Source organism: Erpetoichthys calabaricus, chromosome 7, assembly GCF_900747795.2.
Source record: "Erpetoichthys calabaricus chromosome 7, fErpCal1.3, whole genome shotgun sequence".
Classification (NCBI taxonomy): Eukaryota; Metazoa; Chordata; class Cladistia; order Polypteriformes; family Polypteridae; genus Erpetoichthys; species Erpetoichthys calabaricus.
Genome location: NC_041400.2, coordinates 149,007,875 through 149,031,276, shown reverse-complemented (window position 1 = coordinate 149,031,276; position 23,402 = coordinate 149,007,875).

The following is a 23,402-nucleotide window of genomic DNA, read 5'->3' as shown; positions in this document are numbered from 1 at the left end:
ATTGTGCGCAAGACAAACCTCCATTTCACTTTCAAACAGGTGCAGATACGATGGGGAGCTAGACACAGTTTTTACCCCTTAAAAATAAAGAAAAACATGGCAGAAAAGCTAAGGAAAATTTCCAGTATATTAATAATATCATTAAAGGTGAACCGTGCAACTTTATGTTATTCAGGAAGTTTGAATCAAACAAGTAGCCCTTCGTCTTACTCAGTACCTTTTGAAGTAGGTGGTGACGTCTGATCTACTGCAATATCAATTTAAAACATTTCTATGAGAGGACAGACAGACATTAGTTTTAAGAAGTATTTATTTATGTTAAATACTGAACATGAGAGCTTACTCTTTAAGTACTAGTAATTAGAGAAACAACCTGCACAAAATTAAATTCACCGTGAAACTCAAAACAAACCAATCTGTAAAAGAAACTGTGTTTCCATTCCAGGGAAATTTGTTGTATTCACTAAGAAGAAAGACAGAAGTGTTTTCATGCATTAATTCCTCAAGTGTCTGCTTGTCATTTAATATTTAAAGAAAGATTTCTAGTGGAAATAAATATCACAGAAGTGTGCTTATTCTCAGCTATGATAAGGCAGTTGCTAGTGTCACAATAATGACCATTAGATATTGCGAAGGTTTGGGGCAGCCACCCGTATAATTGTTTACAGCTGCAAAACGAACTAAATAGCAAAGACATGTGCATTCAACTGAGTCCAAAACAGAACTGATTCTCTTCAGGCAATATGGCGGCTTTAAAGGCCAGAAAAGGAAGTGATGTCATCAGCACTGGAACCGGAAGGGACATCATTGGCTGCCCCAGAGCCGGGCGGGATTTCCCTAGACTGGTCTGCAAAAGATTGAGAGGGAAAATTAGTGCACTTCGCCACCCCCTGGTCTGGCATGGAATTACATGTATTCAAGCCCTTTGGTTGTCTCCAAAACACACGTGTGTGACACTAGGTAATGGGGCTGTGATTTTCCCATGTAATCAGTTTTCCTGTGGTGAAAACTCAGTAATGCGCTTGATGTTGTATCTTAGTGTTTCTTCACATGGAAAATATACAGCATGTCACCACCATCATGATGTAAAGGAGAGGCATAAATAGAACTGATTTTATTGGCATGGTACAGAATATATGCTTTACACAGCTGTGGATAAAGGTACACAGGTAAACACAGAAGTGTGAAAAAGGCTTTAGGGAGCAGTATTTCTTGATTTCCACCCAAAAATAATCTCCAAATTGAGATTATAATTCTCATAATTGAGAAAATTGCCCACAATATCAATTGTAGTGTCATTTTCATGTATGTAAATGTATGAAAATCAAAACTTGCCTGTTTACTCATTTTTTAATTTCCTAAAAGATCATAGAATAATGCTACAACTTTACAGGTTCAATATCCAGGGTGTTCTACCATTCCTTGCCCAGTCATTGTTGACAGAGCGTAGACATTCTCCCCTTCTTGTATTTAAGTGATTTTTGTTGTTGTCACTTATGAATCATTGATTGTGGGTACATATTTGTGGTATAACTACAATCATTTGTTGAAAATGGTGTATACAAGAGAGGGATAGAGAGAGAGAGAGGAGAAATACTAGATTCATACCTTATCACGTCAGCATAGAGTAGGCTGGAGACCCCACAATTAGAGAGCATGAGTGTGACCTATAAAGAAGTGGAGCCCCTTCTAGAGTTGCTTCACGCCATGAACCATGATGCACTTGAGACCCATCCAATCCAGCAAATAAGCAAAGAGGAGGCGTTGGGGAATGGTTTAACGACAGACATGAGCCATCTCAGTTGTGTCACTGATTGTAGTGCAGTGACTCACTGTGTAGGTTAGTGTTTTATTGCATTTCATTTAATTTATCACTCAACAGACCTAAATAAAATATGAAATTCTATTTAGTCCAGTTTCAGGCAAAAGCCTCAGACTAAATATAGTACTTAAGATTGAGTATACAAATATTAAAAAATTAAAATGTAGACAAAACTTTTATCATCTGAAATCTTCTGAAAGCATGTATTAAACTGAACGTTGTAATGATAAACCAGTTTTGAATTACCCCCAAGATTAGACTTTTTCCAGGGCATTCTGAATGTCGGCAATAAATGAGTAGGAAAGTTCTTTTACTTGGCTAATATTTTTGTTTGTAGCATTCAGTCATGAAAAGTAACAGAACATTAACCAACTTTGAAGTTTCTTCCTTTCTCCATTGCTGTTTTTAGCCTTGAACCTGTGCCAAATGAATTTGGCAATATGAATGCAAAATGAAAGACTGAAATTTCTGAAGAGATATGTATTGCTTTGCTTGAAGTAGTTAATAGAAACCAGGGCTTTGGACTATTGCCGGCATAAACTGCAAGATGTCAATGTTGGAAGATTTCAGGAGGCGTAAAAGTTAAGCATAATGAATCTGTTGTGTATTGTATTTTTTGAATGGTTCTTTTTTAAAATTTCCCAATGAAAGTTTTGTATAAATATTGCTATTATTAATTTATCATAATATTGTTTTTTTTCTGATACAGTTAAAGTACCCTTTGATGTCACAGAGTAGTAGTCTGTGGTCTAACAAAGTCATCTCTTTAGCCTATCCTTCAATTTTCAACACCTTTTTTGTAGATATCAAAATTCCACACAACAAAACATACCTTCACACTGGTGTAATCACCCATTTTTAGCTTAAATCTTCATTGACTGTCTTTCAGTACCTTGTTACTGCAAAAACGCAGTTTATATGATTTTTTAAATAATCTATGTATTGAGTTTTTAATAAACTGTAAAACACCACAAAAGAAGTTACCAATGTAAACAATATTACCTCTTACACAGTTATGGTCCCACCTATTCACGTAAAAAATGAAACTTCTGATAATAGGGAAAAGAAGATGAAAGAAGGTCTAAGACCTAACATTGCTGTGGTGGCTAAAAACAATCTAGATTTAAGAAAAGATGGCATATTTTTTAGAACAGCAAGGTGTATTGCTGTCTGAATAAATTTCATTTTTTCTACTTTCAAATAAGAGGTCACTAAGACACCAATAAATGGATGGTGGTACAGGTTTCGTACAGTTTAAGAATATGAGGCATTATGTTAGCAATTTAAGAAATACAAGTGTATTTGGCAGAGGATCCGCGCTGGATAATTCCAAAGGGAGCAGTAAGTGGCTGAAGGCCAACATTTGTGCACTGGAGTGGCTTATGCCCTTTTTGGATCTAATCAGGTAGACTTTTTAAAATATTATAATGCAGAAGAGCAGTTTTTGCACTCACTGCTGGAAATGTGAAGGTAACATCTGTATTCAGTACTATTGTTGTATAGCACTCTGTAAGGGTTAGGTACATTTGCAAGCTTTGATGTTATTTTTGGAATAGGGATGTTTACGTTTCATGAGGCAAAAAACAAAGTTTTTGAACAAAATTGCTAATTTACAAATAAAACCAAATATTTTCCATAAGTTCCATTTTTCAGTGTTCTCTCTGAAAGACATAAAATTAATTTAATCAAATGTTTGTTTCCGAAAACTACTTGCTGGATCTTTTAATGAATCGTAAGACTCATAACAGTTAATAGGTGTAATTGATAGTAGTAAAATTATATCAAAAATAGTACAAACTTTTAACCCCTAAAAGTTTGCAGCAACTACCACAATTGTTGCAAATGTTGTACACAAGACAGCATGACTCCAGCTTTCTATAATAACCTATGCCAGTGTAGAGTAGGCCGAGAGACAAACTTTGACTTCAAGTAAAGGCTATGTATCTTACATTAGGCGACTTGTCCAGTCAAGGCCTTCAGTTACATTCTCTTAGACAGGCAGAGGCATTTGCCACCTCATTTAGCCAATTACCTAAGGTGACCTACCCAACAACTGAATTCAACTAGCCTACAACTTGCTGTGATAAAGCCAAACAGGTTTGATTTGGTCTTTAGTTATAGGGGTGGGCCGTATGTGCATGAGAGATTCTATGCCAGAAGTACAAGGCATAGAATGTAGCAACATGGAATAAAGAATGTGTGTATTTTTAATTTCACAAACAAACGAGGGGCTTGTTTTTCTGATGTCTCATGTTTCATGTACTTAAATATATATATACCCCATGACTTGAAGTTGCATAATGTGACATTGGCTTAATACAGCTGAAATACTTATACCATCCAATTTTCAACCTGTCCTAGATCTCTGAATTTGAAATTTCTTAAGAAAATCCATTTCATTTTTTCAAATAGGAAATGAATCAGTCAAATATAATGAAAACCATTGGTCCTTAGGAGAAATATACATTTTTAACTGTATTAATTTTTGTCACCAATGCAAAATTTATACTGGACCAGATGGAAAAGTCCTGTTTGATGCTTTCCAGGCAAAGAATAAAGTTTTGTTGAAAAATTCTATAAAGCTAATTTTTGTGGTACCTCATTATTTAAATTTGTATTTTACAGAGAAAGTAAATCATTCAGATGTATACCAATGAGTGAAGTTCATAACAGAAATCAACATACTTTTAATCAATACATTATTATCAATTATGTAGAACCCAGAAATCCTTTTGATATTTAATGCAAAAAAGACTAAACTGTAAAATATGAGAGCAAGATGAATTGATTGTGATGGGCTGTACTCCTGTACATTATTTGTTCCTAACATGTGTCTGAAACTGTCAGGACAGGCCCTAGGCCCCTATAAATCCAGAAATTAAAAAACTGTGAATAGAAAATGGATGGATGTAATCATTTTTTAATACTTTCCTATTTTGCGTCTTGTGGTGATCTGATCAATCACATTCTTTTCATTCCACTGGAAGCCTGTCAAAAGAAATTGTACCTTTGCAGATTTTCATTATTATTTCTGCAGATCACTTTTTCCCCCTTTCTCTGGTATTTGAACATATTCTGACATAGTTACAAATAAACACAAGAATGATTTAAAGCAGTAATATCCCAAACTGTGAAATTTACAGCACTCAGGATAAAGCTATAAAAGCTGGCAAGTTAAGGCAGAACCTTCCAGTGCTTAAAAAATTTATTAGCTGTTTAGGTATTCTGATATATGCTATTGTCAGAATGTTGCTTGATAGCATCTTGTTTTTTTTGGTTTTTTTTTGTATAGGTAGCAACCAGTTACAAAAACAGTGGGCTATAGTGGATGCACTTTGTCATATTTTATTATAAATTTCATTTTGTGCCCTTGTTGTATACTTAAAATCACTCAACAAGTGAAATATATCATATGTGACACATTCACAAATAATGGTTGTAATAGTTGAGGGTAATTGTGAATCTGAGTTAAGGCATGCACTAACTACGTATTTATTTAGCCCAGGAGCAAAAACTGCATTTGTATGGCTGTACAAAATTATTCTTGCTTTTTGTTAAAGTCTGCAATATTTTTTATCCATTTGAAAAGAACTGGATATAATTACTTCAAATATCTATTATTAAAATTAATCCAAATGAAACAACTGTCATTAAAACACTGGAGTGTAATGTGTAATAAATATAATCTTAGACTGCCTTCAGAATCTTTTTGAATACAACTAATGAACTTTTACACAGGCTGAGAGAAAATGTAAATATAGAACAAAAGGCAAAATCTAAATGAAACGCCATCCCGAAATGTTTAGAATGAATACATATGCACAGAACATTATGGCTGTTTTAGTTTTTTTACAGCAGGTCCCTACTGAATATTTTAATCTATGATTTTAGGAATATCTTTTCTAAAAAGTCACAAACCAACCTTTTTTTGTAGAACACTCACAACAACAATATTTATTTATATAGCACATTTTTATACAAATGATGTAGCTCAAAGTGCTCTACAGGATGAAGAAAGAGAAAAAAAGACAAAATATAAAAATAAAATTAGGCAATACTAATTAACATAAAATAAAAGTAATGTCCGATGCCAGGAAGGACAGAAAAAACAATAAAAAAAACTCCAGACAACTGGAGAACAAAAAAAAAACAAAATCTGCAGGGGTACCAACGCCACGAGACAGCCCAGCCCCCACTGGGCATTCTACTTAACATAAATGATCTCAATCAGTCCTCATGGTTTTCATGCTTCACATGGAAGAACTTGATAATGATAGCCATGTGGACCTCTGGCCTTCAATCCATCAATGTAGGGACTGCACGGTGCTTTGATCGGGTGGTGATGGTGCAGATCGCCACCATAGAAAACCGGAAAAAGAACAGCAGAGAAAGTAGGGGTTATTACGGATTTTGGAGCCACGAAAAAAAAAGATAATTAAATGCATATACAGAATATCAGGGTTAAACTAAAATGAAACTATAAGAAAGCCATGTTAAATAATGAGCAGTTTTTTAAAGTGCACCACCGTATTAGGCCTTTAATTTCTATCTGTAAGCTATTCCAGATTTTAGGTGCATAACAGCAGAAGGCTGCCTCACCACTTCTTTTAAGATCTAAGGTTACGATTTGGAATGTAAGGTGAAAGGCATTCTGAAATATAGGATGGACCCGAGTTTCATTTCTCAGCTTGATCTGAAGTGTTCATGCTCTCCCTATGCCTGTATGGAGTTTCTCTGAGTGTTTTGGTTTCCACCTAGATCTCAAACATATGCATATAAATTGACCAAGTACAAATGTGTCTTCATGAAGGTGTCCAGTTCCACCAAATGGCACTAAAATAGGATCTGGCTTCCCCAAACCCAAAGCAGGTCAAAAAATGGATGGATGGACTGAGAGTAAACACCATGTCAAGGTGATTTAAAGGTTTCTACAACTGTTTGAGTATTTCTACTGTTAGGGCTTTGTCAGGTTGTGGTTTGCTCATGGTTTCACAGTATGTCATGGACAGGCCTAAACCTGCAACCTTGTTCTTTACAGTGTAATGCCTTCATAAATACAGTATACAGTCTTTTCAGTTTTTGAAAGTAGCATTGGGGCAATAGACTGGAACCAGTATGTTATTTAAATTGATTTATGCAATGACAAAAATATCCTCAAGAATGCTTCAGAATAGGATGATCAAATGCAAAACAAAAACATGAACAGCAATCCAACGCTGATGTTTGTTAGTAGATAACAAGGTACTAATTACATAAGAGAAAGGCCGTGATAAGAGAAAATGTGAAACCATTTTGTGATTCTATTACAGTCAAGTAATAGTAGAGTGATGCAATGTGTAGCCATTTACAGATGTAATGAGAAGTGAAACAAGATGACCCCTTTTATTGACTAACTAATGCTCGAATTTTCAAGGTACCTCCGGCCACTTCATCATTACATCCTGCCTGAAGATGGGGCCTGAGCTACCTTGTAATCTATTCAGTTAGCTAAGAAAAGCTGTCACTTTGCTTCACTTCTCATTACTACATTTAAGAAAACTAGCAAGGAAAAGTGTTTATTATTTAATGGTGACTGAAGACCTGGGAGGTCAGTTATCCTAGGTCAACAAGACTTTCTTATTCTAATAGGCAATGGACCATTAGAAGCTAACATTCTCTAGAAAATATATCAAGTAAAGCTTTTGTTTTCCTGTCTTCCGTCGCTATGTTGCCCTGAATGTTTTCAATTTTTGCTATTTAAAAGAATATTTTCCTGACTAATTGGCTTTGTAGAGATTACAAACAGGAACTATACACAAGTAACATATTTTATCATAGATATGTGAGTGTGTGTGTGTGCGTCTGAATAGCTGTGCAAAGGCGTGGTATTATATTTTATGTTACTACTTTTTACACTGGATTTAACTGAATTTATCTGAATTCAGCATTAATTTATTAAAACATGACACAAGTTCAATTAGGAAATGAAACTGTGGCTACTCCTTTCAACTTAGAAATTACACGGTTCACTGGTGTCTCAGCTATAGTTGGCTTAATTCTTTGTGTTTAGTGTTTCCAGCTTTTGATACCCCTAATATTGCATTAAAGGGGTTTGGAAAATTGATGGGAAATGCATGACACACCATCTAATTTACAGAAAGTGCTGTTTTTGAATTAAAAATGGATTTCGGTCTTGTTCTGTCATTATAAAAACACACAAATATTCTTACTCAGCTCCAGATCTGTTTATTAAGTGATCTTTTGCTCAAAACATGCAGCCTGTTTCAACTCATATTAAGTGGTATTTCATGCCATAAACCAGATGTTCTCCACATACATTCCATTTTAGTCACCTACAGTAAGTAAGAAATTACTCATGAGAAATAAGGTTGAATTCTTTACTTTTCCCCAAAAATGAATGTTAACACTGACATTTGACACACTGCAATTGCACTTTGAAGGGAACTGATCTCTGTTGAACTCTCCAATACCAATATTGATTTCAATGATGTCATTGCAATGAATTATTTAGATACACAGTACAAGATCTTATTCAAAACAGATCGCATAACAATTCAAACATGAAGTAATCAATCAAAGATAAAGAAATATCTATAAGATTAGCAATGGTTTTACCTCACAGGTGGCGCAGTGGTAGTGCTGCTGCTTTGCAGTAAGGAGACTGTGGAAGATTGTGGGTTCGCTTCCCGGTTCCTCCCTGTGTGGATAGCGCTTTGAGTACTGAGAAAAGCGCTATATAAATGTAATGAATTATTATTATTATTACATGCTAAATTAATCAAATACAACATTGAGTGTGTTTATATGCACACACATGGCAGAAACATGGTTTCTTAAAAAACCTGCTTACATGCATGAGTCCACTAATAGAGTTGTCTCTTTTGGAAAAATGTTCCAATGTCATACGAACGTGCTAAAAAATGATTAAACATCATCAATTGCTGCCATGAATCTGAAAACAAGCATGGAGCTTGTGTCTCAGGAGCCATGTGGGAAATCCACCCATCCATCCATTATCCAACCCGCTATATCCTAACACCGGGCCACGGGGGTCTGCTGGAGCCAATCCCAGCCAACACAGGGCGCAAGGCAGGAACAAATCCCTGGGCAAGGCGCCAGCCCACCGCAGCAGTGTGGGAAATGTTTCTTTTAAAAGTAACTTGTTTATATTAACTCGTTACTTACAAAAAAAGTAACTAAAACTGTTATATAGTTGTTTATTATAAAACTGAATGCATTACTTTTTGTTACTTTTGCATTACAGTTTTCTTCTTTTGTTTGAAAAAATGCACATTTGGCTGGCCAGTATTTGTTTTAAAATCCTAAAACCATATACTGTATGAAGCTTCATGAAACTGACTAGAAACACAGCTAAATTTGATCATTTCCTTGTGTTTCATAAATACATTTAAGTGCTTCATGTGCTGTTAAGTAAATGACATTCATCCCCTTTTTACATTCCTGGCCTGAGCCCCCAAAGACTGGCAATATGAACACTAGTCACTGCCTCACACGATCACACTGTTTCAACATATTTCTAACAAATAGATGAATTAAAACTAAACTGATGCTTTATTAATATGTTTCTATTACCGAATTGCACACTCTTCTGCTTGGCTGTGTGATTAATCTCTGCAAAGAAACAGCATACTGGTATGTTTACGTTTTGCCTTTTACCTAGTGCTGCTGGGATAATAATAAAGCAAGTATTTACACTTCAGTAAAATAAATGTTCTGTTAGGTTACTTGTTACACCAAAAGTAATTGGACTAGGTAATGTGCTTTACTTTTGACACTTTACCCCCAACACTACACCTAAGATTGTGCTGTCGAGCTTATCATTGTATGTTTGGCTCATCAAAATAAATTTTGTGATTTCTGAAATATTGAGACAGATTATTTCAGTAGAAGTAATATTTTGATCACCCACGCATTTGCCACAGGAGATTAATCTTTGTGGAGCTTCCACTGTTTTCTGCCCATGGCTGCTGGATGCATTTGCAAAGCTAACAAATGTGCAAGCTAACAGATTGCAACAGACATGCGCAGACTACAAAATCTTTATGAGTAACCCAGTTAAGGGTTTACATGGCCAAATAACTTGCAGAGAAATCCATGTGTGTTAACCTGCTTTCTCAGAAACCAATATTCCAGTTTCTCTAACTAGAGTAAGTGCATACCTATCATTTTGGAAACCAGGTTTTTGTGAATAACTTGGTTATTAAAGCACATGTAAACACAATCATTGACAGTTTCTAAAAAATTCTGAAATATTCTTTACAAAGTGATTATATTTTGTAATTTTAAGTAAAACAGAACCTCCTTTTCCATTGTGTTATAATAGATGGGCAGTGAAAGTAGTCACAGCAATGTGTTCATTAAGCTGTAATGTAGAGAATTAGGGAGTGTTGTGAATCCAAGGTACTCTAATAAATAAGCAAATGTTTTTTTTCCAGTAAGGAATGAGCAAAGGACATTTCCAAAACATGTGTGACAACATTGCTCCCAAACAAGGCTTTGATTCAAATATATTTTGGATAGAGATGTGTGTATTGTGTACACTTCATCAATCTGTGCAAAGAATGGGCTCACTTAAAGGAATACTCCACACAAGGTGTATATCTTTTTTATTTGTTACTTACCCCATATTAGTTTTACTGACGGCTGAGAAAATTTTTGAATCTCGTTTTTTCATACAAAACAGGGAAAAAATCTGAGAGCAAGACTCTTCCCCAATGAATAAGGTGGAGAGGCAGATCTTCTGTTCAAAAGAAAGTATTATGGGAATGCAGTTCCTGTTTATGATTTGCTCTGATAATTCCAGAAGCATCCATTTAACAATATTTTTTGCAAAAAATACTTGTGGTTGGCATGTTTTCAGCATACATCTGGATAACTGATACATGGATTATGTGACATGAGTAGTGCAAGATTTTTTTTTCTGTTTTTCACATCGTTTTCCATTGTAACAGACAGGCCACCATTGGGTTTAATTATATCATAAACTTTTTTCTCTCTGTTTTGCAAGAAAACATGAGATTTTTTTTTTCTCAGCCAACACTACATGGGGTAAATAACATATTCAAAAATAATATTTTTATGTGGAGTGCTCCTTTAAGTGAAACCATCCTTTACTCAGATTGATGAAGTGTATTCTTAATAAGGGTTAACTTCCAATACATATCTCAGGTTATGTAGAATTACAGTTTATTAGTGTAGTTAAAGAAGAAAAGTTTTTAAAGTGTTGTGCAGTTATGATTTCTATATATGTAAACGACCGAGAGAATGTTAAATAAAACATATCAAATTCAAGATGGCGAGCTAGGCTGTTTGTTGGAAATAACAGACTTATTCAAATGCATCTTGGATTCTGAAACTTTGTAGAACCCATCTAATGCATTTAGTAAATAATAATTTACTATAATAAATATGGATCAGTAATATAAAGCAGTACATCATCTGCATTAAGAGATACTTTTGTTTAATTCCTTCCACTTAAAATTTCCCAAATCTGATTGTTTATGCAAATAGACAGTAAGAGTTGTGATGGCAATGGCAATGACAATGATGATAGTAATAACATTTGTCTGGACAGCTCTCTGGACCTGCAGCTTTTCCACTTTGTTGAAGTACAACTGAGTCCAAGATTAAAGAAATAATTAAATGTTTAACCATCTCATTTGCACAAGACATCTGGTGTTGTGCTTTTTTATTTCCTTAAAACATTTTATTTTAAATATTATTTTCATTAAATTGTAATGAACAAATCATTATTTGATCAATTATTTATTGAAACTGCCCAGCACACATTCAATTAAGGTTTCGAAACCAAAGATAAAACAGAACACTCTATATGTTTGTATAAAAAAAGAACACCCCACCAATGTTTTGCACTGACCCCAGCCCTTGTGCTATAGAAACATTATCTATATTAGCCCATGATAACCAAAGAGAGAAGTTAATATTGCTAAACCATGCAACTCCATGTACACTCAAGAGGAATGAAACTCATCCATAAGAACCACCACCAATATGGTCCCAGGGCTTCTATTTCAGTGCCAATGAAAAATGTTTGGCCTTGTTGAGCCATTTATTTTAACTGCAGATACCTCTAAACAGGCTAATTAAAAAAGGAGATTTTTCAAACTTGAAATGAATTCAAGGAATTTTCAAATAAAAATAGATTTAGTGGCAGTTGTCCCAAGGTAGAAAGGTTTTTGTTGAACACAGTTGAATGAAAGGAAGGAGAAGGTCCAATAATAAGATAATATTAGGAGATAATGGAATGTGTGAGGGAATGATAAAAGAAAGGATGGAGGCTACATTAGACCAACTGACTTCAACAATGGGACATTCCTAAAATATAAAGTATATTATAAAAATTGATTAAAAAGTACTAACTGCTCCATTATGATACACACAATCTAACTACTCCAAGCTTAGGCTAATAATTAATAGCTTATGATGAGTATAATATAGTCTATGAACAAATTTCAATTGAATATTCTAAAGGTTTAGGCTTTTCAGGGCAGTGGATGTAGTGAGATCATTTTGTCAAATTGCCAGGATGTATAAAGGGTGTCAGAAAGTGTCACATATGAGGTCATACAAAGCAGCAACTATTTTCTTTTTTTGAGGAAATTATTGAATTACATCATTTGAAAAGTGGGTGAAAAGAAAAATGGTGAAGATGGAGAAATTCCAGAGGTTTCGAGGATTGATCGACGATGATGACAGAAGAAGAATGAGTGGGAAAAATTTTAGTAACATTCAAAAAATTCTCTGGGAGTATTTATGCCATGTTTTGAACAAGATGCATATGACCCAAGGCCATTTTATATACTTACAGCTAAACTTTGGAGATCAAAATATAACGGCCCCACCAAGGAGGTATGGCTATTCAGTTCTGTACATATGACCAGTGAGAAAGTGTCTTATGGTGTTCTTTAAATGCTGTTTGTCTCTATTTGTTCAGTAATATTATTGACTTCAGCAATAGTAAGAATAATGGAATGTAAGTAATAAGTTGGCTGCGTAGATCTCAGCAACAGGCATATTCAGCACTTTATGGATGTGATTAATTCATTCTGGTTTGCAATTTCACTTTGTATGAAATTGTGAATTTTTTCCTCCTCATGTATGCTTTTAATATTTTCCAGACCGTTCTGGCAGATATACTCTAATGCATAAATATTTCAGTATCTCTTGCACTGTCTTGCACTTTGTTATGCTTACATTGTTTGTCTGCATTTATCTCAGTTGTGTAATGATCAATTGGGTGTATGTTTGTCATGTAATCTTCAAAAAACACAAAAAAAAACACAAATCACATTCCTTGTATGCAAATATACTTGGCCAATAAATGTGATTCCGATTCTGTGCTTTGGAGATCAACTAGTGTGAGCAAAAATGTTAATTTTAAATTTAGCTGGATAAATAAAACAAAATCTTCAACTCCACACTACTAGACAAAGCAAATTTCTTGACCTTGAGAAAAACTTTTAAAATATTTAGAATTTAATAATTTTCAGATTCATCCATCATACTATATCCTAACTATAGGGTCATGGGGGTCTGCTGGAGCCAATCCCAGCTAACACAGGGCACAAGACAGGAAACAAACCCTGGGCAGGGCACGCATACACACACTAGGGACAATTTAGAATCACCAATGCACCTAACCTGTATGTCTTTGGACTGTGGGAGGAAACCGGAGCGCCCGGAGGAAACCCACGCAGACACGGGCAGAACATGCAAACTCCACGCAGGGAGTTCCTAGGAAGCGAACCCGGGACTCCTAACTGCGAGGCAGCAGCGCTACCCACCGCGCCACCGTGCCGCCCCTAATTTTCAGATTGCAAGGACAAATGTTTTATATCAGTGGATCATAAGTAAGATGGATGCATTTCTAGTTAAGAGGTTACATTTTTTGAAATAGAGCGTTTTTTTGATGCAGTAACATTTAAAGAGACTGCCAAACTCTATATGGACATGCTTTGCTTATTCATACTTAAAAAAGTAAATTATCTGCTACATCAACAGAATGAAATATTTTGTAGCATTTAAAATGAACAAATCTTATGCTGTTACTGGTTTTAAAAGAACAGTTTGCAGGTGGCAAGTTGTTTGTACCCCACTGTTAACAGTTTTTAAGGCTTCGTAAGAAATTTAAACATGCAAAGAGCTTGCTGGAAATCAATGAGTAATTGCCTCAAACTGTGCCCAGGTGTGTACTTAATCATCACAAAATAATTAGCTATATTTAGAGATAGGAGCATTTCAATGGAAGGGTTAAGAAGCAGATTTAGTCAGGATGTGGCAGTTAGTCACTCTAAATGGTGCCAGGGGAGACCTGGAAGACTGAGATCTGATGCTTTGCAATGCTGTTTTAATTTCTAATATACTTAGGAAGAGGAATAGTTATGGCAGAGAAACTAGAGCAAACTGTTCAACAATGGAGTACTTTGAGGAAACAGTTGGTTACTAATTATGAAAGTTACTGTATATTATGAACTCTTCACTTACTCAGCTGCAGCAATAGCCATTCAGCTGGGTGCATGCCCCTGAGGGTTTCTCCTGCTAGTCTAAGCAGAATCTCAGTTTTCCTCCTGTCAATAACTCACTTCACAGAGGGGCACTCATAACTAGCAAGGTTGGTTACACAGTTGCAGACTCATTTTTTTCACAAGCAAGCTGACTGAAAGTCTCAGCATTGTTCATGTCGGTGAAGAAGAAACCATGGAAACATATCAAATGTGTAATTTTGTCTGGCAAGAATCTTCTTAATCAGACATCATAAATCAGTTATATAAAAATAGGGGAGGGCTGATTTGACTATGCAACATATTGATAATCTGGGATGAGACACCAGTAACTTACAAATACATCTGAGTGTCACAAGCAAACTTGGAATGACATGTTACCCTTAGAACTGGTAATAATTTGAACCATATTCTTCTTCAAAGTTTTGAAATAGATGGTAAGATTGTTCACTTTCTTGATTAATTTATCCATCCATCAATTTCCTAAACCTGCTTTACTAGCACAATGTGTAATGTCTGTGTGTATGCGAGGCAGCTCAAGGGCTCTGGTGATGGTAATTGACGCTGAACCAGGGGTTTGCATTGTGGACTAATGTCTTCTGTCTTCCTCCGACTGCAGAACGGAAGACTGACAGCCGCTCCACCACTGATGTCACTTCCATTTTACACCATTCCAGATCTGCCCTTTCCTACCATGTAACTACATAACCTGGAACTGGCCATGTTGACTTTAGTTCTTTTTTGAGCTCTCGTCTGAAGAAAATACACTTGTTGCATATATTTTTGTATCTTTAACGTTGTTGTGTCTCCTCTATACAAATGTTATAGGTATCAAGGGCTTATTTCAACAGCCTCCTTTGTTGGGTAGGAACTAATACTCAATGGTTTAAAAAACAGCTGGACAAAAAATAACATCAAACTTTGTGACTGCAAAAAATAAAGAGAATACCAGTGTTACCAGGACAGAATTTCTGGAAGGTTTTATTTTAATACATACAAAATATCTACTCTATTTTACCCACAAAAGCAAGTTTCACACATGGCACATGCTCTCAGTATGCAAGGTATGCCAGATGTCCATCCCTTAAAGACAAACATTTACAGATTAATTTGCACAAGCTTTTTCCAAGAAATATTTAAGTGGCTGTAGTTCAGGAATTAAGAAATTATCTATGCTATTATCATGAAAAAATACATCTACTGGGAGGCAGAATAGAATGGATTGATTAATGTTACATTAAAATTGTTCCAACCACAAGTCTTCAAGAGGGTAAAACTGTTTAAACTGGTGATTTTCATAAACTTCCTAATTCAACTGTAATGATAAGATGTACTGAAATTAGGAAAGTACAAATGAAGCCAAGAATAAATACGCCATATACAAATCAGTAAGAAAACAGTATTAAGTTTTTCAGAATATACTTTTCACAATTACTATTTTCTATTTAGCTTATGCTTTAACCCACTGAGACTTACTGAATGTGTTTTTAATTAGATTAATAATCTTAGTTTAAAAACAGCAGTCACGCAACTCTTAACAAAGTAATTATCTTGTAAGTGCTAGAGAAGACATTCTGGCAATATCCCACTGCTAATGTTGTCACTTTATTTACATATCAGTGACTTTCATTGACTGATAGTTTATGTAAAGTCCTCGGGCTGACAAAGCATATCTCTGCCTCAAAGAAAACATCAGGCTTCAGAGCGTTAAAATAACAAAGCACTTGCAGCCATACAACAGTCTGTGTCTATTTTCCACCTCCAGCTGACTTTCAAGTGACAATCAAATGGAGATGGACTTCACCCTAGATACCATTTGGTTGCCCCTTACAGCACAGGGTCACACAACATGAAGACAGGACACCTTTTACTTAGCTGATGTTCTAGTTTCAGTCATTTATTTTCTTCCTACGGACATCAAAAGGGCTAAATTAGCATTTTGCAAGTTGTTCAGAAGGTGGTTGCATAATTTAGTACATTAGTACACATTAAAATGTATTTTGCAAAAAAGATGAATATATTTCAAGAACCATAGAAATTATTTTGGAATTTCATAGACAGTACTGAATGTTAGGGTGAAACTTTAATTATTCACCAGTTTAAGGCAATGTTATAATTCAATTGAAGTTTAAGGAGAGAACCAGAAAGCTGTATTGTTCAAATCAAATTGTATCAATACCAGATCAACTCAAAATCCAGCCAATCAAAACCAGAGTAGGAGTGCGAAAATTCAGGCACACACAGACAGAATATGAAAACGCCACACAGAAAATGACTAAGCACCACATTCAAACCCAGTGAATGTGTGAGAGCTAGCTATTGTGTCAAGGCGCTGCCCACTCTGGTATTTCTGAATTTTAATTTTCAGAAATAAGATCTTTATCTGTTTAATTCATTTTCTTCATTTCCTAAATTGCAACTATTTTTTTAAAAAGTACAAAAGCAGAGTTATTCACAATTATGTGCTCCTCCTGAAAAGAAGCACTGTGTCTTTTGCTGCCACTTCACTTCCTTCTTATGAAACAATAAGGATTTTGTTGTGCTTTGAGTTTCCAATATTCAAACCTCTATAGTATTTCTCTGTATATCTAGCTATTATTTTACATATTGCGCAGATATAATTTGGTATTTTCAGCACATTTGCATTTCTAAACCTGTTAAAGTCAGCAGTTTAGATTATTACAGTTACTGTTTTTGACTAAAATGATTTACAAATCTGGAGTTCTTTGTATAATATGTTAGATTGGTGTCATTTTAAAGCAGGGGTGTCGAACTCCAGGACTGGAGGGCCGCAGTGGCTTCATGTTTTCATTCTAACCCCTTTTCCTAATCACTGACCACTTTTCATTGCTAATTAACTCATTTGCCCTTCATTTTAATAGCCCTGTTTTTAAGGATTCAGTCCTCTGAATTTATTCCTTTCTTCATTAAATGAGAGCCAAACAGAAATGAGATGTGAAACAAGCCGACAGATGACCAGCTAAATTGGGATTTCAAACTCCAACCAATTTCCCTCCAGTCTCTTAATGAAAAGCTGATTCTTGCTGTTAATTAAACTCGTTATTTAATTCCACAGCTTGTTGCTGCTCTCATTCTGCCATGGCAGACATTTCTAAAACTGTTGATTTTCTGTTTTTTTTCTAAGACCACCATCAAAATGTTTTGGTGACCTGAGAGATCAACCTTACTGAGACCTTCACCTTTCGTTATTTTCAGATATTATGTGCTGGGCACAGGTGAGCTGGTCATGTGGCAGCTTGTTTTGTGTCTCATTATTGTTTGGCTGCTAATTAAAGAAAAAGAGGCAACTAAGGCATCTGAGTCAAGTTAATTAAAACTAAGACGAAGTTAATTAGCAGAAAAAACATGTCACAAATGAAGAAGAAGGATAGAATGAAAACCTGCAGCCACTGCGGCCCTCTAGGACTAGAGTTCGACGCCTGTGTTTTAAAGGGTGGATTTTGCTTTGTATCTAATCCTACTGGGAATTCAGCTTTCCTCAATTACCCTGCAATGACTATTGTGTAGGAATGGAGGTACTGTAAGTGCATAATTGTCATTTAGGTTTATGTCAAAAAAAGAGATTTAAATGGAAAGCACAGATATAAAAGATTATTACCATCATCATCATCATTATTATTATTATTACATATTTGGCTGATATGTTTCTTCAAGGTTACTTGCAATATCAAGATACGATACAACTACCGTATATACTCGCGTTTAAGTTCTCCCGTGGATAAGTCAGGGCTTGATTTTACTGTATAATTTCTGGTATTTTATAATGTCAGTCGTATAAGTCGAATGCAGAAAACTCACGCTATTAGACCAAGAGATTATGATATGTTAATGCCCACCTGAGTACAGAAGCGTATTAGGGCTATGGAGAAAAAAAAAATATGGACACAGTGAAGAAAAAAAAAGGTGTATGTCGAGAATAAAGTCAACATGCCGACTTTATTCTCAGCGTTTCCACTTTAATCTCGATGCTTATGTAGAGATTAAAGTCGATATGTTGACTTTATTCTCGTAGTTTATTTTGTCATTAAAGTAGAACGTCGTAAACGTCATTTTAAAATCAATGTTTAATTTACTAGATTTCGTCAAACCCCGTCATAAGTAATGTAGCACATTAAATGTTTTGTGTTAAGTGTTCCCTGACCCATGTTACTCAGTACATGCTTCTTAAACCGACTTCCTCTCTTCCTCTCCTCGACTTTATTCTTGACATATACTTTTTTTTTCTTCACTTTGTCCGTATTTTTTTTTCTTCTCCGTGGCCCTAATATGTTTCCATACCTGAGAGAGTAACCACAGAGCACACTGTTTTTTTTCTATGTATTGTGCCTACGTGACCACACGGTAATACCCAAACTATTCTGAAGTGACGTTTGCAGTGTTTTGTGTTTTTTTGTATCTCACACCCTCATACACCTTTATCGTGAAGAGCATCCTTTATCTACGATGGAGTGTTCGATCAGAAGAAAATATGAAGCTGGTTTTAAATTAAAAGTTGCTGAAGTGGCGAAAGAAATTGGTAACTGAACTGCTGCAACAAAATTTGATGTGCCTGAGAAACTGGTGCGAAATTGGAGGAAGCAAGAAGATGTAAAAAAAGAAAAACATTAAGTGTCATATTTTTGAATGGGCGTATAAGTTGGGGTCTGATTTTATGATCGATTTTTCGGGTTTCAAGACCCAACTTATACGCGAGTATATACGGTACTTCCATAAATTTTTAAAAATTGGCACACAAGCAGGTTAAATGACCCAACAAATGGACTGGCACTCTGCTGTTTTGAAAGTCAGTACCTCAGGCAGTGCAGTAAGTTGTCACATAGTGGTTCCCATACAGTGAAACACATGACGTGCTTTTAATTACAGGTTCCAACACCTTGGAAGTATTTGAAATAAAGGTAAGCACCCATTTTCATATGATCAGCCATGCCCCATCCAAAAATCTTAAAGGGACACACAAAATTAAAGCATGCAATCATTCATTATCCAGTTGTACCCTGTTGTGACTCAGCAGTATTTCAACTTTTATCATTTCCTAACTGGCTTCACTTTAGCTACAGAATGTTGCCTGCCGTCTAGCATTTAAGCAGAATATCACTTGCTCTTGTGCCATACATCACCTCCAGTCTACTGGAGTTGTCCCTTTTTCCCTTCTTCTGTGTGTACTTGATAGTATACGCTCCTTGGCATACCCTTTTTTCCGTACTAACAAAATCAATACTATTTGCACCAGTTGGAGTTTCTCTGCTTCCACTGTTTACCCACATAAACCCTACTGGTTGCAAAGGTAAAGTTGAAGTAAATAGACTTATTATATAGCATGCATATAAAAATTTCTATGGTGAATTAGAAGTAAATTACATTAATGGAAATAATTACTGTGTTCCATTTACAACTTTTTTCTTTATCCTGTTTCTGAATTTTTACTATCCTTACCAACCACTCTGTTTATTTTTCTATTTGCATTGCCACAGGTGATTTTGTTCATCTGCAGCACAGCATCATAACTTTAGTTTTTTTTTAGCTTGCTGAAGAATCATTTTTTAATTATGAAAACATTTTATCATTATGCTTATTATATTTTTGCACTGCCATTTTGAATGTTTTGGAGCAGTTGCTCAAATTTTGTGTTTTGTTGTTTGCGGGGCACATCGCCATTTTGTGCTGTCTACGTAGTTAAAACCATATTGTTTACAAGGTGTTAAAGCTCATTCCCATCCATAGTAAAATTTTACTGTTCAAAGGTTGATCTTTGATGGCTCATGAGACTTCACAGAGATTCTCATTTATGTTTCATTTAAGATTCAACTTTGTCACAAATATTTCTCCTAAAATTCATTAGGAGACATAGCTTCAGAGAAAAAGGAGACATGTGATATAACTTAGGTAAAATTAGTCAAACTCGAGAATTTGGTTTGAAGACCATGTTAGGTTTTATGAGATCTCTTTCTAGTCTTGTATTCATCTCATTGAAGACTTCATATTGTTTACTTATTATTGGACTGATGCCAATATTCAAAGTGACGTACAATATTTGAGATACGACTGGTTCCATTTCTTTTGTCTTTCCAATTGGAGAACAGGCAGATGAAGTGACTTGCTCAAGGTCTCCCAGTGGTGTCAGTAGTGGAATTTGAACCCACAACCTCAGGGTTAGAAGTCTAAAATCTTAGCCACTATGCCTGCCTTTTCTTACAGACTGACTATGATCTAACTGGAGCACAGCAAGATAAATTACATCAACTAGTAGTATTATTCAGAAGTAAGGAATACAGTTTTTTAAACAATAGTAAAGTGTTTCATAACCACAAACAACTGTCCAGACACTACTCAGAATATCTGAGCCCATTGTGTGACTTTGCTAAGATCTCTGCTGAAACTAAAGAGGAGACACATGTGAGACTATTTCAGGAGAAATCAAGCAAGAGACAAAAGAAAATGTCCCCATCTGATTTTGTTCAAATCTCATTATTATCTGGGAGAAAACAAAAAGATATTAAGGAGATCTCTGTTTTTTTATTTTTCATTCCAATGGGCAGTCACATGACACTGTTACCACAATTAGTGTTTGAAATGAAAAAAAAAAAAAAATGTAATATGCACACCCATCCCGTTTTATTTAAAATTGAACTAGTCATGCAGTTAAAACTATGCAAAAAACATGCAGATCATAACCAAAAGTATGTAATTTGATTGCTTTATGGATAATTGCTAAGGTTTTTTTTGTGTGCTTTTGATCCTTTGTGAATATTTTTTATGTTTCTTAGTGAAGTTTGCAAGGGTACAGTAGAGAGTATACTTGTTCTATTTATTTGACAGCTTAAATCATTGGCTTATAGATGGGCCAAAGAAATTAATTCATTTACATATAGTGCAGCTAAGCTTACTATTATGAACTAAGAGAAAGTCAAAAAAAATTTTTTTCAAATAATTAGACGATGCTCATTTGACAATGTGGTATTGCTTATGTTGTGGCTTTCATGATTTTCTGCATTCATACCATGGATAGTCAGAGCATGATAAGAGATCTCTGGGTTTATGGTAATTTGCAGTTGATGGCATATTGTGCATAATGGCGGTCAGATAAGCAAACACACAAATATTTATATATGTAAAATGTACCCAGTTTACATTGTTACCTTATATGGTATATTATTTTTAAAAATTACATGAAGAGAATAATCTATATTTTCATTTTAAACATCAAAAGTGACCTACATCTTAGTATCCTCTTTGACATTTTGTAAAGTCCTTTGAGCTACATTGTTTGTATGAAAATGTGCTATATAAATTAAATATTTGTGTTGTTGTTGTTATTTGTTAAACTATATATGCCATATAGGCTCTGAAAATATATGTACAGTATGTAAATATACTAAACAGTTTCAGTAAAATTTGTTTAAAATTATTCCCTATGTGAACTCTTTTTTTTTTTTTTTTTTTTTACAGGAAAGACTGCTCATGACAATGTGGATTGTCAGATGTGGAAAGATCTGCACTGCATTACATGGTCTGGAAAATGGCTGGTCATTTGCCAGAGGCATTTGCTTTTGAGCTTTGATAAACTTCAAAGTAGGGATAAAGATCTGTGAAGTTGCATTGCCCCACAGACGTGCCGTAGAGTGATATTATGACAAGTGTTTCTATTACAGCTGTTAGCTGTTTGCATGGGAATGTTAACAGTACATTTAGTATTCTTAGCATAGAAGGGAAAAAGTTATTGTCTTTACTCCATAAAATCAAATGAATAATATTGTAGTAGTAATAGCAGCATATCCCAAATGGAGGACTCCAAAAGGTTCAAGGAGATTAGATTAAGTCTAAATGGGGTGCAGATTTCCGCCTATTGCTTTTAAAACATGCTAATGAGATGTCATTAACTTCAATATCAAAAATGGTTTCATTAACTGATTATCACTGCTTATTATTCTAAAACTTAACAAATCTTAACATATCTGGCTGTTTTTTCGTCATTACGACTACTGTATGTGTAACCAAATTAAGGCAGGGCACTAGGGGTCACATTCTTAAGTCCCTGTCTTGATTTTTCCACATTCCCATACTGGATTATTTAAGTTGATGTTTTCCAAATGTAGCAATGAATTTATAGTTGTTGTGGAAAATTGTGAATCTAAAAGAGATCACCCTTTCATAACAACTAAAAAGGAAAAAAAGGGAGCTAAAATAATACACTTCTTTCTGACAATCACTTTCATGCTACAATTCTCAAAGCTTGTTAGTTTGTCACGATAAAATTATACCAGCTCAATGCCATGTTATGATTCTTAATCTACAGTATAAAATCGTCCTGGTATTTTAAGCAACAACTTTCTATTGTATCTGTATTAGGCCTATTGATACACAACAGGTCATCAACATTAGCTTTTCCAGGTTTTTTTAAGATAGATAGATACAGTTAGGTCCATAAATATTTGGACAGAGACAACTTTTTTGTAATTTTGGTTCTGTACATTACCACAATGAATTTTAAATGAAACAACTCAGATGCAGCTGAAGTGCAGACTTTCAGCTTTAATTCAGTGGGGTGAACAAAACAATTGCATAAAAATGTGAGGCAACTAAAGCATTTTTTTTAACACAATCCCTTCATTTCAGGGGCTCAAAAGAAATTGGGCAAGTCCCTCGTTATGTCATTATCAATTAAGCAGATAAAAGGCCTGGAGTTGATTTGAGGTGTGGTGCTTGCATGTGGAAGATTTTGCTGTGAACAGACAACATGTGGTCAAAGGAGCTCTCCATGTAGGTGAAAGAAGCCATCCTTAAGCTGCGAAAACAGAAAAAAACCCATCCGAAAAATTGCTACAATATTACGAGTGGCAAAATATACAGTTTGGTACATCCTGAGAAAGAAAGCAAGCACTGGTGAACTCAGCAACGCAAAAAGACCTGGACGTCCACGGAAGACAACAGTGGTGGATGATCGCAGAATCATTTCCATGGTGAAGAGAAACCCCTTCACAACAGTCAACCAAGTGAACAACACTCTCCAGGGGGTAGGC